The sequence below is a fragment of the Megalopta genalis genome, chromosome 1 (genome assembly GCF_051020955.1).
Source record: "Megalopta genalis isolate 19385.01 chromosome 1, iyMegGena1_principal, whole genome shotgun sequence".
NCBI lineage: Eukaryota > Metazoa > Arthropoda > Insecta > Hymenoptera > Halictidae > Megalopta > Megalopta genalis.
Genome location: NC_135013.1, coordinates 12781988 through 12797138, shown reverse-complemented (window position 1 = coordinate 12797138; position 15151 = coordinate 12781988). Strand labels below are relative to the sequence as shown.

General features: G+C 41.9%; 1 protein-coding gene across 5 annotated transcripts in view; it reads right to left on the bottom strand.

The window, feature by feature from the left end:
* The window catches only part of LOC117228994 (uncharacterized), a 729674-nt gene that overhangs the window by 103685 nt on the left and 610838 nt on the right, over positions 1-15151 (bottom strand). The window lies entirely within an intron of this gene.

The following is a 15151-nucleotide window of genomic DNA, read 5'->3' as shown; positions in this document are numbered from 1 at the left end:
AGATGCTCCCCGCGTCCGCCAGCGCTCGGTGCTCCTTTAGCCGATAATTAGATCGCTGGTACGGGTGTGTCACGCGTGATTAATGATTCGTCGTTGCGCCCGGACGTGCCGGCGAGCGAAAAGTACGCGAGAATAATTAACCGGAGCAGACGGGGAAGGGGAAGGCCCGCCGGAGGAGGGGGGGACCAGGGAAGCAGCCACCAATCATGGTGTCTTTTTCCTCGTTTCGCTGGAGGGGCCACCGAAAACCACTTCGATCATAAGCAAACTTGCCGTTTTTCGGGTCACTGGGCCGAGTTAGGTGAACCATCTGGCGGCGAGCAACTCTTTCACCCTTGCCCAGCCGGTTTCGGGTCGCTTGTGACCCGTAGCCAGACAACAACGAAAAAGGCCAGTCTTATTTGCCTTTCTGTCGTAAACATTATTGAACGATGTTCGGTTAGCAACAATTTAATGCGACGAAGGATATAAACTAGCATTGTTAATTTTTGAAAAGTAGCCGCTAAGATGAGCAAGATTCGCTTGATTTAGATCTTTCACGATTTTTATTATAATTCACCTGTTAACACGTTCCGTGCCACGTGTACCATCGATGGTACACGCTTGCATGTTTACTTAGTGAACTGAACAAATTGTTTACAAGAAATTTAGAACCGAAGAATCAATTTCCACCGCAAGAATGGGCGTTGATAAGTTTTTGTTACGTTGTTATGTGTACGAGAATTAATAATTGCACGTGATACATCAAGTTTTAGTAAAATATCAAAGTGAGAAGATTCGAGTAAAAAAAGCTCGGCACGGAACGTGTTAAGGATGAAGATTTTTAAACGTATTAAGAACATTTTCCTCGGAGAACCAGATTATCGATTAAAGACATAATTAATGGGAAATGTGAACAATTATATCCCAGATATGTTTATTTTTATCCCATATATGACTATGTTTATAAGTATACATAATCAAATTACATGCTTGCAATTCTTGGAATAAGGTAGACAGTCCTGATGTCGTCAAAGGGTTATTCGTGATCAAATAACGTATCAAATCCGTATTCGTTATCAAAGAGTTCAGATATACAAATACATCCAACAATTACCAGGAACACGATCGTCAGGCATTTTGTTTCAAAAATTGGTAGGACCCAAATTTTTATCCACCATCGCTGGGTCCCAGACCCAACTCTTCTCTGCGTATGGAACATCGTTAAAACTGTCTCCGAACTCTAGAAACTGTGACCAGTTGTAGTAGGGTCACCATTGAAGTGAGACGATGTTTGAAATCATACTATTAAACCTTTGTACTCGAGTGGTGACTCTGAGGCACAACTAAAATTTGTTATATTATCTTGTAAAATAATTTTGATATTAACACATTGCGGACGGCTCACGAGATATCTCGTTTTTAGCAAATTGAACGTTGCGGACGGGTCACGAGATATCTCGTTTTCATGTTTTTTTTATTTAATCGGCAACAAGCAACCAGCCGCAAATATTTCTGTTACGTAACCATGGTAACGAAGCCTCCCGCATTCCTAAGTAATTTTAGCGAAACAAATGAATCATTCCAAGCATGTACAAATAATCAGTCATTATAGCCACTCTAAATCAATATTCAAATTTGTATAATAAATAATAGTTAAAATGTAAAAAATCTTATATAATAAACAGATATATAAACTATGTATATATAGTATTATTTAAGAATACTAAATGCAAATTAGAAATGTGCGTATCCGCTTCCTGTTACTTGCCAAGCATGTTTTTGGAGCGTTCGAAAATGTGCGGTCTTTGAGGGCGTGTTGAACGCGCAGAGCCCCGTCCGCAATGTGTTAACACAGATTAGATTTAAAAAATTGTTAAGTGTGTAACTGTGGTGCGAATCCCAAGACTCAATTTCATATGCATAAAATGCATTTTGTCATATAAAGTAGAAATACTATAAGTTAGAAAAATGATTTTATATTTTCAGTTAAAATTCTCTTCGAGTGCAAAGGGTTAACGTTCTAGCAGTGATCAAACTTTATAGCTCGTTTTGCAAGCGATCGTGAGATCATAAGACGTCAAAATTGACGTACGTCGCCGATTATGTCAAGGTTATTTTGTACCTATTGAAACCTATCGAAACCTATCGAAACTATCGAATCGACCCAAAGGATCAATACGCTCGGTTCAAAAGAGTCCAGCCTCTGAATTTCCGCAATTCCTATCGTCCTAATCAAGGAAGCAACGATTTCATGGCCCCGAGACAAAATGGTCAAGTAAAGATCAAAGCGTCCTGACCAGTGCTCTTCATAATCCACGCCGCGGGCTGCCAGGAAGGTAACATCGTAACCCAACGGACTAACTCCGAAGCATGCTTCGCAGCTGAAACGCGCCGGCACCGCGCGGAAGATAAATCTCGCGTGTCGAATGTCCCGAAAGAATCCTCAGAAATAACACCCACGCGGGTCACCGGATCGAGTCGTAGCGCGGCGACCCAGCGACCGCTAAAAAGCCGATTTCACGCGGCTAGATGGGAACAATCGTCTATCCCTCGGAAGTGTCCGTGGCCGATTCGCGACGGCGACTTCTCCGCGGTATCGGGCATTCGCCGCGAGCGATAAGATCGCCGGCATAACACGGTCCGGGCCTCGTGAGAAGATGCACCGCAGGCGGAAGCGCCGCCGGCGAACCTAAATACCTATCTAGCCGCGGCCGTTAGGCGTGCACACCGGCGAGGCCCGCGTGTTTACACGGTTTAACATGCACGCGCGCGCGGAGCGGAGGCGAGATAAAACGCAAGAGCGCGCGCGGGCTCGCGCGAGCTCGCGCGGGCCAGCGACGCGCTCGTTTGCACACGCTTCGAAGCTCGCACCTGTGCCCGAGACGCGTGCACACCACCGCGCGCACCACGGACGGTGCCATTCGATCGTCGTCGAGGCCCAGTGACCCCCATAACCCCGGCCAACCTCCTACGAGTTCCCCGACGCTGTCTGCACGCTTCAAACTTCCGATTTTTACACTTTCGCGGCGCGCTGAATGAGTTATTGGCAGCTTCAGCGGCCCGCGCGCGTTGTCTTGCTACGTGCTGATCTTTCTTCGGCGTGGAAGCGCACTTCACGTCCTTAACGCTAGCTTCACGGAAATTCTCATAACGGCTCGCTGGTATCTTTTTAATTTACGACTACAGTAATGTCTCTCTAATCGACGCTCAGATTGTCTCTCAGATCGTCCACAAAAGTGGACACTTTGGGTAGAGGAGATACGATTATTCGAGTCTCGCGGTTCGTTTTTATAGTTACGAATTGTCAACGATTATAAAAACGAGCTGCAAGGCTCGAACAATCGTATCTCCTCTTCCCAAACTGTCCATTTTCGTGCGCAGTCTGAACGTCAATTAGGGAGACACTACTGTACTCAGATTGCAAAGATACATTTATGAGGTATTTATTCAATATATATGTTATTTGCGGAAATATTACAATAAAGCTCGTTAAAAATCAGGATAGATGTCTCGTTGTTACTTTTATAAACTAATATAAAACAATTGCTTTTAGTGCTCTGTAAATCTAATGTTGACTCTTTTAGTGCCGACCAAAAATTTGTGTATACCTGAGCGAAAAACACCAAACCTGTTTAATATACTTTGGTAAGGTTTCGGAGAGAATTTGTACAAATTTTATAAAAACTTGTAAACAAAAAATTCAATAAGGAACGCAAATTAAGAAGTAAGACTGTTATTTATTAAGAAAAATATTATGTAAATATTATATATTGGGTTGGCAACTAAGTAATTGCCAATTTCAGTTATAGATGTCTCTCACTCGCATTTTTATGATATCCGTAAATGTTATATTATAAAATTATTATTATTATTATTATGTTATTTTTTATTATCCGTGAATGTTAGAAACTGGACAAATTGAATGCAGCGGTCAAGGAAAAGCGACCGGAATTGGTCAATCGTAAAGGTGTCATTTTCCACCAGAACAATGCTAGGCCGCACGCGTCTTTGTCCATTCGGAAAAAATTGATGGATATTGGTTGGGAATTAATGTTACACCCACCATATAGCCCTGATCTCGCGCCATCGGATTACCACTTATTTCGATCCCTGGACAACTCCCTTCGTGGTAAAACTTTTAACGATGATGACGCTGTAAAATCTCACTTAACTCAGTTTTTGGCCAAAAAGGATCAGACTTTCTACGAGCGTGGAATTTTCAAGTTGTCGAAGAGATGGCAAAAGGTCATCGAACAAAATGGAAAATACATTACAGATTAAACTTCATTCCAAGGAAAAAAAATTTTTTATTTCATTGAACAAATCGGCAATTACTTAGTTGCCAACCCAATACAATATTAAGAAAACCAATACGTAGCCAACAACGATATATTGTTGTTCGAGAGTAAAATGTTTTCGACAGGAATCGTCTACGGCATGATTCTACCTTGTGTAGTGTATATCATGTCCCTAGAAAATCGTTGAATAAAAAGATTGGAGATTCGGGCATTGTACCATTACTATTTCCAAATTCAAGTTAAAGCTATTACAGGCTATTACAGGCTAGTCTCGCGAATTCTATACCATGAAATTCTCATAAAATCACCGGCCATCACTATGGTCTCGAATGCCTTTAGTCACTTATAGAACTTCTTTTGCTGCTAATGCAAACAGTCATTGACTTAATTTGACGACCGAAAATTAATGTATTTAACCCCTTAACGCGCAGAAACGTATTAACACGGGCGTGCAAAACCGGCCAAAATGTGCAGACCCGTATATATACGGTCGGCGTCGCAACTTATGTTATGTTACCTATATTAATTGAAAAACAGTACGATGGGTACAAAATTCGATCTGCAATGCGATTCAATATTCACTATAATTATTTATCCACTATTTATATTGAATTTTTAGTAATTTTTGCATTTTTTTTACATATTTATTGAAATTAAGGTCCAAATATGTATTTTCTTAGATAAAAAAAATTGATTTTTTTTGGTCGATTTTTTTTTTTAAATTGTGCATTAAGGGATTAAACTTATGTGAACATTAATCGAGAGTTCAATGATTAGTGCTGATGCTGAACGAAAGTCTAGTACAATCCCACTTCGTAAAATTGTGAAGTGACTCTAACAAGTTCGATAAACCATTCCTACAAAAGGAGAACACCGCACCGAAAATATCTTTCGGTTGTATTACTGAAATTTTCAGAAAGTGGAATATAAGCAAGCTCGTATCCCGAAGATCATTGGAACGGTTAAGATGCAATGTTCGGGATAGCGTTTGATAGGAAGTGTGTTTCAACGTGCACGGTTCTCAGACAGCAATAAATCTTTACGACCAGAAATAATATTTGACTCGGGCAGAGTAGAGCAGCGTTTATAGGGAGTATTTAGGGCCCTTATCACGAGGGGACACTCTTGTTCCAGATAAACGCAGTCGACGATCCCTTTTGCCCGGCCCGATGAAGACCTTCTTCTCCGTAACGATGCACCTTCCCCGAAACAAGCGTTTTACGACGCCGCCTCGTTTGGCTCGCGGTGCGAGCCTCGTTTTATCGTCCCACATTCGTGCTACGGACGAGATGGAAAGGACGTCGAACCAGGAACACGATCGTCAGGCATTTTGTTTCAAAAACTGGCGAGACCCAAATTTTTATCCGCCATCGCTGGGTCCCAGGCTCAACTCTTCTCTGCGTATGAAATATGATTCTCTGCGTTGAAAGTGTCTTCGAACTCTGGAAATCGTGAAACTGAGTTTTGGACGCTACGGACACGTTGATCCACTATTTACGAAACTGCAAATTTTTACAGCTACGAGATATATGATCGAGCAGATTGATATTAAATAAATATCGATCTAAAATAAATATGATCACTTATAGACTGCAGATATTTATGCGAAATAAGATTGTTTCCGTTAATTAATTCTTTTAACGATTCTAGTAAGCTGAAACTGATATATTGGCACTCTCGATCCTTCAAATCTGTATATATTGCTTTAAATTGCACTTACTCATCTTTGTTATAAATGCACAAGTCTGATCAGTTATAGTAACTTTGGGGACCACGAACACACTGATCAGTTACTTACGAAGCTATACAACTTCGAGGAGCGTGATCCACTTTGCAACAGAATTTCGATACATCAGAACAAACTCGACGAACTGCTAACATCGCGAGAAGTCTAAGAAGATTGAGAAGTCGAAGACAAATCGGAGGATATTTGCATCGACTGCAAATTATAAAGTTCAATCGCTGAGTCTGGGATTCAAGTTTGGCTGCCATAATTGCACGAAGTTTTTGCATTTCGCGACTTTGTTCACGAGGCTCGTTGAATTATCAACGGAAAACAAAGTTAGGGTCTGGATCACTGGCTGAACTGATCCGATCATTCGACTCGGATCACCCACGCGGGAATCCGCGATTCCCTATCGGTAAAAGTTCGCTGGATTTTCGCCTGGATAGGCGCATCCTCGATTCGACTTGCACGAGCCTGCAGGATATATTGTCAGCCGCGTATTTATAGTCTCCTCTGTTCTTCGCCGGAGAATAATACAATGGTCCGTGAAAAGAGGGTTGCAGTTACCAACCCGCGGTGCCGTGCTTAATTAATCATCTGGTACCGACGCGACGCGACGCGCAGTGCGGCCGTTAATGGACGAAATTCAAAAAAGTCATTGCTTCGTGTCTGATCAAAACTATGTGTACGATACGTTAAAATGTCTAAATAAACGTATTTAGCAACGGAATGGTTAAAAAATTAAGCAGAAGGTTAACATCGAGCGAGTTCGCCGATGTTAGTGTGAACGGAGGTCAATTACGTTGCCTCATGAACAAAAGGCCACTTTATTGAATCCTTATATGTAACACGGCACTCAATAAGTCTCCGGTCTGACACATATATGGCAACACTGTTGACAAATCTATACGATTTCTGGATAGTAGCATTCTTCAAACGATACATGTCAAAATTTCATGACATTTTGATAATTAGCTTACAGATTACAGTGGTTTTAGTGACCCCAGTTTTCTAATTTTGAAAACAGTGGTTAGAAAAGAATTTCGTGTATCGATTAAACATTGTTTTTTGATGGGGAAGAATACTGTTGAAGCCAAACAGTGGCTTAATAAGCGTTACGAAGACTCTGCACCAGGGAAATCAACTATTATCGACTGGTATGCTAAAATTAAACGCGGTCGTACAAACACCAATGATGCTGAACGCTCTGGTCGCCCAAAATTGGTAGTTCCGAAAAACATAAAAAAAGTCCACAAAATAGTTTTGAAAGACCGTATAGTGAAATTGCGTGAGATAGCTGACCCCTTAAAGATATCAGAAGATAGCGTGTTTACAATTTTACACAAAAATTTGAGCATGTGTAAATTGCTTTCGAAGCGGATGCCGCGTTTGCTCACACCGGATCAAAAACAACAACGTGTCGACGATTCGGAGCGCGGTTAACCCTTTCGATACTACGAGCCACTATAGTGGCTCTCCATAAGATGCCACCGAGGTACTACGAGCCACTATAGTGGCCCTCCATAAGATGCCACTGAGGTACTATGGGCCACTATAGTGGCCCTCCATAAGTTCGATCGTTTGTAGCGAATAAAGTCAGTGCTTACTGCAGAAAGCTAATTCACCTTATTTTTCTCTCAACAACGGATAAATAGATATGCCTTATTTTTTTCAATTTTGTTTAACTTCATTTGGATTAACCCTTTTGCTACGGGCGGGTTCTCCGCTGCGGTACCCCCGCAACGATCGGCGTCTTGTAGCGTGCAGCGATGTCGCAGCGCGCCGTCCAGCAGAAGTACCGCGGCGGAAAATCCGCCCGTAGCGAAAGCGTTAAGCGATGGTTAAATTGAACGAATTATGCTTCGAATTGCTTACCCACCCACCGTACTCTCCAGATCTAGCCCTCCGCGACTGCTGGCTTTTGGCAGACATTAAAAAGATGCTCCAGGAAAGAAATTTGGCTCAAATGCTGAAGCGATTGCGGAAACGGAGGCCTATTTTGAGACCAAAGACAAATCGTTCTATGAAAAAGGCACCGAAAAGTTAGAAGAGCGTTGGAATGAAGGTATCACTCTTGAAGACGAGTATGTTGACGAATTTTGTCGAATTTCTAAAAAAAAATTTGTTTTTCTTAGCTAGACCGAAGACTTATTGAGTGATGTGTTATGTACAACATAGAAATACTTATTGTTAAAGTTAAAACGGCTTCGAGTGCAGAGGGTTGACGCGTAAAATTATTCGTCAGCAGAATTTTCTATCCATCCTCGTTCGTACAGAATCGACGAAAAAGAGCCGCGCCAAGATTATGGTCGCGTCGATTGCGGAGCAGTGGCCGCGCGATCGTAAAACCAGAAACAATTGCGAGCCATCGGATGACTCGTTACCGGCGGACATCAATCACCGGAAACAACGTCGAAAATTGACCGGTGCCGCTAATAGGTCGTAAAGCAGGAAGGAAACTCGGCAGGAAGAAAAGCCAAAATTCGAGAACCGAGGAGTTCCCGTGCTCTAGAACGCGCCCGACGAGATTCGGTAAGTATGCCAGTGCCGCAATCAACGTCTCAATGAGTAATCGTACCGCCCAGGGCCCCTGTTCCGCTCATTCTCGTTCTGGTCCGCGCAGTCTCTCTCGGTCATCTCTCAGCCGAGAAGATGAGACGGCATGAACGACATTCGTCTCGGTCGTCGTTGAATGGCGAGCGGATCGCCCGTAGGAAAGAAACAATTTCGGTTGTGTAACGATCGCCCTCCTGAATCGTTTCGACCGTTAATATCGCGCGAGATGATGTACGACCGGCGTCGTTCCGTGCTTCCATTCGTCAGCCGTCCGTTTGCGACGCCGCTGTCCAATTACGCGGACGATTTGCTTGGAATTTTAGCGAATCCACAGACCGTCTCCGTATCACGGTTAAATCAATAACAGGTCGGAACAGTCCCTAAATTAACACCGATCATTCTCGTTTATTATTCCTGATGCGAGCGATTTGCCAATTATCGCTGACAGGGTCCTTTGCGTTCGAAGCTGCTTCAACGATTTCAACTCCGAAATCGACACGATTCTTCGCGTTTTCAGCTATTCTACCGATTGGCTGATGCGGTGAAAATTGTTCGATCGATAAATTTTGACAATGCTGTATTGTGTAGAAACCAATTGAAAATACAGTAATGTCTCCCTAACCGACGCTCAAATTGCCCACAAAAATGAATGATTTGGGAAGCATAGATGCGATCACTCGATCCTCGCGGCTCGTTTTTATAATCGTTCACAATTCGTAACTATAAAAATGAGTCTACATTAATAAATCTACAGTACGTCTACATTAATTGCAATGAACAAACATCGATCCCAGAAAAATTGAAATTTCCCTTATAAAGAGTGAATAACATATCTAATAAATTCTGTTCGAGATCTTAATCCATTTGCATCATTAGTTCGAACGCATGCTCTTAATTCTTCTGAACTGAAACAACTTCTTTAAGAACAGCTCGACGAGATCGGTTGTTTATCCCAGAAGAAATAATTTATCCGCGTGGAGCCGCAAAGCAGCTTTATAAGAAAAGCAGCATCCAATAAAAGAATTGACGATAAGGCGATTATTGGACTGCGGATATTCATGGATTCATAATCTGGATAGATCGAACACGGATGAGCATAAACGTTCGAAGACATTCAAACTATATTACTTTCGACTCATTCAAACCTCCGCAGCAAGAAAAAAAAATTGTTGCTTGTTTTGCACACCTGGCGAATGATGCAGGCATATTTTATTTTGCGATGCAAATGCGTTAATAATGAGCCTGACGCGACATTAAAGTGCAAGGGGTTCGGAATAAATTTGCATGCGCGATCTTAGAGACGTCGCGTCGTCGCGGACCCCGCCCAAAATACCCGAGGAAAATCGCGTCCGAGAAAAGCCCAGGACCACCGTGGGCTATCGTCGATACGATCGGACCGGGAAACGCGGGCTCATTAACCCTTTGCACTCGAAGTTTTTCTTGAGTCATATTACCAGCAACTCGAAGCCATTTTAGTGAAAAGATCATATTCACCTGTAAGTTCATGATATAAGCATTAAAAGAAAAGTCATCGTTGTATGTTATTATTTTTTTAATTGTTTATGGATACAAACGTCATTTGTCACCAACAGCGAAACATCCTATAACTAATTTTTACGATTTGTTTTTGTTCTTATGTTAAAAACTGAAAATTATTTGCATCGTCTCCGTAGCGGAGCCCTCGAGTTTGAAGACAAATTTTAAATGGCTCCGCTCCGGAGCCCTCGAGTGCAAAGGGTTAATATCCCTGCGAAACGCGACTGCAGGTGGCGGTCCGATTGGTCGCGCGCGATTAAAGGGAGCGGAAGGGGGAGGATCGGCGGCGTCCGAGCGCGAGTAAGCGCGCGGCAGGTAATGAGGATACAATTTACTCCTAATAAGAAGATACGCGTCATATTTTACGGGCAAACTGGCCGCTTCCGCGCCATGTACGGCCTCGGCCTGGCGTAAAACCCGTTGCGCGGAGAACGCCGGGCCGCGCCGGTGCTGCCGGCTCTCTCGTCTGGCCATTAACAGGCGCGAATGTCTTAACGAGAAGGACCGCGAGGCGAAACGTAATCCCCTGGATATTGCCTCCTCGGGGCCAGCGACAGCACAATGAAATCCTCGATATAAAATACTGTATCCTGGCCGTGGACGGTCCCCGCTCGGCGCCCGGGCCCGCTCGCGTTTTATGCTTTTGCACGCTCGCGAGCCGACCGTGAAACGATCGCGGGAACACGCACGGTAGGCGTTCACCCGATTGTAAATCGTCCTGTGAAATTAACGAGGCTGTGTCGATACCACCGCCTCGTCGTATATACACGTGCTTTTTGCTGTTTCTTTCCTTCTCTCTCTCTCTCTCTCTCTTTCTTTCTTTCTCTCTCTTTCTCGATCCTGCACGCATCTCTTTTTTCGCGAGACCCGCCGAGGATCGTTAAACGCCGGACGAGCCGGGCGTTACGATCCTGAAACCCTCGCGCTGAAATTGCGTGCCGTATGGGCGTGGGTTATGGCGATGACAAGTGTAGGCCCCGGAGTATGCCAATCGCGGCTAAGAAACGTATTCGGAGTTTTCTCGAAGGTTGCCGGATAATTTTGCGCGTTTCTGGTTTTATGAGGGTGCGGGTTAGGTTTCACTGGGATTTGTGGTATGGCGGGCTGTCCGGGGGGTTGTGTTCAAGGTTTTTGGAATGCGTATATGGGGTGTGGCAACAGAGAGTTCGATCAGGTTCCAGAGGAAAATTCTTTGGCTTGTCTCCGAGCGTAAATTAAGTTCGAGTATTTATTTGACGTCTCGCCCTCGGTTTTGGAGCAGCCGAAACGTTCATGTCTGAATTCGATCAATTTAACCCTTTGCGGACGAAGCCCGCCTCGACAGGCGAGCGTCGCTGTCGACGACAGGTATTGGATATAAAATAAAAATGTTAAATTAAAATGTTATGTGAAATATGTGGAAAACTTGACTGGTTTCTCTGGCAGTGACATCGAAAGACTGACTCGACAAACTGAAATTCTTTCTGAACCTACGGTTGAATTAATAAATTTATAATAACACTATGCCGTCCGCAGATCTTAGATATGATTCTTTTGTTTGACGCCGGCATAATAGCTTGGAAATTTTAGATTTAGAAAAAAAGTTCGAAGATGGCGGTAATATAAATTCCTATAATTAAGATAAGTCATGGAAGAATTTTCGAACTTAATTCTTAGTTAAATAAGCACGATGCTATAGTTAGTTCGCTGCCTTTTAACACCCAAGAAATATAGTTCAAATGTTATTTCAGTTTTTTAAAATGGCACCAAAGTGGTACCACCGGCATACAAGTTTTCGCATGGCACCAGCGCGGTGTCACCGGACGGCATGGTGTTAAGTATAATTTGAAAATAGAAGTGACAAATTTGTATATTTCATAAAAGTATAATGGCTCATTGGAGAGCAAGAAGGTCGTGTATCGATCGTCGATGTTCAGTTTCGTTTGGTATAAGTAATCACCTTTGTTAGTTTAATCAGTGAGCAAGACGATTAATGGTTTAATGAAGCAGATTGCATGTGTTGGGTGCAGTTTCCCTGCTCGCATAACAACAAAGATATTACATTGTAAACGCTTACGCAAGACGGCCTTCGAGTTGCCTTGTACGAAGAGAATCACGTTCGAAGTAATGACAACCTGTCCGAAGACAATAGTTCTCGTAGTTTCTCTACAGTTGAGCTCGGTTGCGGCACGTGCTATCGAACGATTAAATGACTCTATGAATAGTATAAGCACTCAGAATGCACTCAGAATGCATTCAGAATAAACTGTGATCCATATACAAAATACATGAACCATGATCTGCATACAAAATGCACAAATTGTGATGAGTATACTGCACAGTGAAAATACAAATTTGTAGTCGAAATACTACAATACCAATAATTCCATTCATACTGAACGAACTACAATCTCTTGTTTAACGAGAAATATCAATAACAATTTTTTATTTATGACAGTAATTTCTTGTTTCAAAGTATTGAGTCAAGATCGTAATAAAAATTTTAAATTAAATCGACTAATTAAGAAGGTCGCTGTTGATGAAAGGAAATTTAGCATTTTTCTGGTCTTTTAAAATCGACCCGTAATGAACATTCTCATTTTTCTTGTAGGAAGTACAACAAATAAAATGGCAAATGATAAATGAGGAATATACAAGAATGTACAAGATACAATTTATTTCATTTAACTGCGAAGGAAATCTCAATATATGAGAATACAAACCATTCCAAAATATCAGGTAAAATAACAAACAACTTGGCAAACGTAAAATGGAGAATGTACGAGATAAAATATAATGATAGCAACCGCGAAAAATATCTGAAAGTAGGAGAATAAGACCAAGTAATTAAAATGTAAAAAAACACGATGCAAACTAGCAAATAAAATGGCAAATGAGAAATGGAGAATGTACGAGATAAAATATAATGAATTCAAACGGAATAATAAGACCAAATATTTAGAATGTGAACCATTATAGAAAATATCGCACAAATGAAAAACTGAAAAGTTCGCAGAGCAAAGTACATAATCCAATGAATGAACGAAGAGCGTCGTTATTTCAGCATCTGGCCCATCTGGCGGATCCTAGGGACAAACGAGGGGTCCAATTATTTCTAACGAATCACGCTAAACGATTTACGCTCCGGACAAAAGGGTCCGCGGCGAATGGGAAGCGAGGAAACGGCGCGGTGCGCCTCGGAAATTGCCGGCGGAATCAATTTGATCGCGAGTTGTTTGTATCAGACCGGGTCTATTTCAACTCTAATCGCGTTTCTTCCTCTAATGACAGCGAGCGGGGCACCGTGTGCACCAACTGTGTTCCAACCGGGGCTCGACCTACCTACCGTGCGTCGGATAAGGTGATTCAAAGTGAGGAGAGGCCTGCCTTTCAGTCCAAGTAGACGGCAACTGATTACGTAGTTTCGAGGAAGAGAACCCGCGTGCACATCCTATATGGAAGCGAGAGCGCTCTCCCGCTCCGCGGACCCGAGATTATAGTTATTACTGTAATAAAGATACACGGTTTGTTTGCTCTCGAACAAGAAGGAAAAGGGATTCCGCAACACCACCGGTACCAGGCCTGGAATGCCGCGATTCATTTCGGTATGTCCGCCCTGCGTGTAATAAAATGTTTACACTTCCAAACGATAGTGCGCGTTCGCCTCCGCGGTATAATTACACGCAGCATCTTTTTCACGGCACCCACTTCCTTGTGATTTCGTAATTAATGATCCCCGATCGTCCGAATCAACGCACGAAATGCTACGAAAATCGGCCATTTATGGCCAAAACTCAATTTTTAGACTTTCATGCTTCTACAAATTTTTCTTTCTATTAAATAAGGATCCTTTGCAGCCTTGGAATTCAAAATATTAGATCTCCTAGATAACTTTCTGAGCAGATGCAGCATTTTAGATGTATAACTATGGTATTGGAATTGCAATTAAATCATTTAATTATTTCTTGCACAATGTTGAAACGCAAAGTGGTATATTTTCATATGCGTGAGCAGATATATTTCAATTATTTAGTGATATTATAAACATGTTTGAAGCAATGAACGAAGAATATAAAATTAAGTTGTATGTGTAAAGCTTAAGACAAGTTTCAAAAAATATTCTTACAAACGCTAGCTTCTAGATTTGCTTTTCGTGAAAGCTCCGACGTCCAACATATTTCAGCTGCAATTTTAATTCAGTGACTTACTATACTATGACCTTAAATCTTGTAATAACACGAAAATAATTTCGGACACGATGATCGAGTTTCCAGTCCACTGTGCAATGTCGCGGAACACGGCTTTCCATTTCGTCCGGGAAATTCGATCGCGCTGTAATCATAGAACCACTGCATTTTATTACGCGACTCGTAAAGATAGTCTTGCGAAAAATCATGTAATCTGTTCATTCATTCATACACGTGTCGCAAGAAGAAATTGTTTAAGAGTCAATTGACGCAATCGACATGGATCAGTCGACATCGACCACTCTATATTCATTTTCAATAAAAAGAGGATGCGAAAAAACATAATAATCTACCTCGAGGTAAGCTTCGAGTCGAAAAAATTTCAACAAAAATTCTCTTCGCGCTCCGACTATGTCAATATCATTTTTTTGGTATTTATACCTTCGATGCTACAAAATATCCTAAAACGATCGTATCTAATTAATTCGTAGAATTGGAATTCGCGAATTGGTAAAATTAATTTTTCTGAATCATTTTAAGGCACATTAACCCGAGAAAGATAACCTACGTCGCAGAGGCGCCTGCGAAATAAACAACTGACTGCACCGTTTTCATAGAGGTCTAGTGATTGAAGTTTAAAATTACTTAAAATATAAAAAAATATAATATAAATGCATTTTATTTTTACAATAATGCCAAACCTTTAAAATGACTAGATTAACTTAAATAAATATCCATTGTTAGTATAAAATTGACGCCTTAGAAAAGCATGCGCCTCTGAAGCGTATGGTTATCTTTTACGTACGTTGTCATATGGTTATCTTTCTAGGGTTAATACAATTTTCTCCATAAAAGATGAAAACGATTCTCGACCGATACCGACCGCA